The sequence below is a fragment of the Aedes aegypti genome, chromosome 3, assembly GCF_002204515.2.
Source record: "Aedes aegypti strain LVP_AGWG chromosome 3, AaegL5.0 Primary Assembly, whole genome shotgun sequence".
Lineage (NCBI taxonomy): Eukaryota > Metazoa > Arthropoda > Insecta > Diptera > Culicidae > Aedes > Aedes aegypti.
The window spans coordinates 185,869,734-185,873,386 of NC_035109.1; positions in this window are offsets into that span (position 1 = coordinate 185,869,734).

The following is a 3,653-nucleotide window of genomic DNA, read 5'->3' on the forward strand; positions in this document are numbered from 1 at the left end:
GTGACCGATGGCCCGGGACTAATCGAGGCCATGGATCGCAATAGGGAGTACCTCCCTAAAATGCAGGTAGCTGCTGAGCAACTTGATGTCATCATCGAGTATGTTAAGAGCAAAACAAATATCAGCAAAGACTTGAAAACAAGTCTACTGAAATTGCGACAATCAGTCCTAGCTGCAAAGCAGGACTACGAGAAAGCCAAGGAACAACTTGGCAAGGTAGAAGGCCAAAAAGACACTAGGTCGTGTCAGACCGAAGTGTTTTCCTTCACAGGCAACGCGAATATATCTGATGATATTATTCGATATACGATGCGGAAGAGGGAAGCTTCCGGGGATGAATACGTGGCGAAAAGACGTATGGTTGCTAAGGGAAAAGTGACCTACGCGGCCGTCCTCCAGAGCGGAAAAGCTGGCACGAGCCAAGCACCGCGATCAAGAGGACATGGCAACAAAGGAGAGGCCAACACCAAGCCTAAGGCCAAGAAAGCCAAGAAAAAGGAGCCACGGGTTAACCGGAACCAGGCAGTGCATCCACAGGAACCACGGGCGCAAGGCAACAGCAACCCGTGGATACGAGTTGGAAACAAGAAAAAACAGAGGAAACCGAAAACGGAGCCCAAGGAGAGCGCTAAACCGAAAACAGCGAAACGTAGGAATTTAGGCGAAGCCCTCGTTATCAAAACGGAGGAAGCAAAATACGCCGAGGTTCTGAAGGCGATGCGAAGCACAGAGAAGCTATCGCCATTGGGCGCAGACGTGCGAAGCATAAGGCGAACTAGGATTGGTGAAATGATCCTAGTCTTAAAGAAGGACGCCAAGGAAAAGGGTGCAGTCTATAAGCAACTGGCACAAGAAGTACTTGGTGACGAGGTTGATGTAAGATCCCTTACTGCTGAAGCGACTCTCCAGTGTAAAAATCTGGATGAGGTCACCGATGCAGCGGAGGCCTCGGCTGCCCTCAAAGAGCAGTGTGACATCGACATAGCCAGTAAGGCCATCCACCTTAGAAAGGGCCCGCAGGGCACCCAGGGGGCGGCGATCAGGCTGCCGGTCGCAGAGGCCAACAAAGCGAAGAACTTGGGCATACTCAAGGTAGGCTGGTCGGTTTGCCGGCTGAGCATACAACAGCCTCCTGAAGTTTGCTTCAAGTGTTTCGGGAAGGGCCATAAGTCGTGGAATTGCAATGGTCCCGACAGAAGTAAGATGTGCAGAAAATGCGGCGCTGATGGGCAAGCGATTGTAAGCAAATCGCTAAGTGCCTAATATGTGTCGACAGAGCAGACAACGGACACTTAACGGGCGGACCCAAATGTTCGGGCACAAGCGGAGTATCAAAGCAGCCAAAACGGAAGTAACACAGTTAAATTTAAACCACTGTGATGCAGCCCAGCAGCTGCTTTGGCAGTCAGTCTCGGAAACCAAGACTGACGTGGTGTTACTATCGGACCCATACCGCATACCAGCCAACAACGGGAACTGGGTGGCGGATAGGTCTCAACAGTTAGCAGCTATAGGGACGACAGGACGATACCCAATCCAAGAAGTAGTCTCTAGCTCAAATGACGGTTTTGCGATAGCAAAAATCAACGGCGTGTTCTATTGCAGTTGTTACGCGCCCCCAAGGTGGTCGATTGAGGAATTTTCCCACATGGTCGACAGGATGATAGCCGAACTAGCTAATCGGCAGCCAGTAGTGATAGCTGGCGACTTTAATGCATGGGCAGTGGAGTGGGGTAGCCGCTGCACCAATCAAAGAGGCCAACTATTGCTGGAATCCCTGGCCGCTTTAAATGTAGAGCTGGCAAATGTGGGTACAGTGAGTACCTTCCGCAGAAATGGTGCAGAATCGATTATCGACGTGACGTTTTGTAGTCCTAACCTTTTAGGTACCATGAACTGGCGCGTTGATGACGGTTATACTCATAGCGATCATCAATCGATTCGCTATAGTATAATACCAGGCGGGCGGAAGGCAGCGCGATGTAACTCGACCCAAGCCCGAGGATGGAAAACAGCGCGCTTCGACGGCGAAGTATTCACTGAAGCCCTGAGGCGCGAACGAAACACTCTGGACCTAAACGGTGAAGAGCTAGTTGCTATGATATCACGAGCGTGTGATGCTTCCATGCCGAGAAAAGCCCCTCCTAGAGAGAACAGGCCGCCAGTGTATTGGTGGTGCGAATCAATTGCAAATCTTCGAGCAATCTGCCTTCGGGCTAGACGAAGAATGCAACGCGCACGCACAGAAGCACAAAGAGAGGAACGCGGTGCAGCATTCAGAGAGGCAAAGTTGGCTCTCAAAAAGGAAATCAAGAGTCGGAAACGGGCATGCTTTGAAAGCCTATGCGAGAGTGCCAATTCTAGTCCATGGGGTGACGCCTACAGAGTGGTAATGGCTAAGACCAAAGGAGCCATAGCGCCCCAAGAGAAATCGCCCGAGTTGCTGCGATCGATAATCGATGTACTTTTCCCGCACCATCCCATAAGCCCATGGCCCCCAGCGCCGTATGCGGCAGATGAAGAAGAAGAAGTGGCGAGAGTGACGAACGAAGAGCTGACAGAAGTCGTGAAATCATTCGCGTCAAACAAGGCACCGGGACCCGATGGTATCCCGAATGTTGCCTTAAAAGCGGCAGTGAACACGGATCCGGACATGTTCAGAACCACGATGCAACGCTGCATTGATCAAGGAATCTTCCCGGATGTATGGAAGCGACAGAAATTGGTGCTACTACCAAAGGCGGGGAAACCACCAGGTGACCCGTCGGCGTATAGACCTATCTGTCTACTAGATACGACGGGCAAGTTATTGGAGAGGTTGATTCTCAACAGACTAGTACCGTATACGGAGAGTGCGGACGGCCTGTCCAACAACCAGTTTGGATTCAGAAAAGGTAAATCTACTCTGGACGCCATCCAGTCGGTCGTTCAAACAGCTGAGTTGGCAATCGAGCATAAAAGGAGCGGCATCCGTTACTGCGCGGTTGTCACTCTGGATGTGAAGAATGCGTTCAACAGCGCAAGCTGGGAAGCAATAGCACACGCGCTTCACCGCCTCAAGGTACCGGTGCAGTTGTGTAAGCTTCTAGAAAGCTATTTTGATGGTAGGATTCTACTGTATGACACAGAGGAGGGGCAGAAAAGCGTTCGAATTACCGCGGGAGTACCTCAAGGTTCAATCCTGGGCCCGCTGTTATGGAATGCGATGTACGATGACGTACTGAGGCTGCCCCTTCCGACGGGTGTTAAGATTGTTGGCTTCGCCGACGATATCACCCTAGTGGTCTATGGTGAATCGATGGAGGAAGTAGAGTTGACAGCAGCGCACTCTATTTCCCTGGTTGAGGAATGGATGAAGTCTAGGAAACTAGGACTGGCCCGTCACAAGACTGAGGTGGTGGTGGTCAACAACCGCAAGTCCGAGCAACGGGCGCTTATCTCGGTAGGTGATTGCACCATAGAGTCCAAACGATCCCTTAGGCATCTTGGGGTAATGATTGATGACAAGCTGAGCTTCGCTAGCCACGTTGAATATGCCTGTAAAAGGGCATCTACGGCTATAGCGGCGCTTTCGAGGATGATGTCTAACAGCTCTGCTGTAATTGCCAGCAAACGCAAGCTGCTGGCAAGCGTGGCGCTATCCATACTAAGGT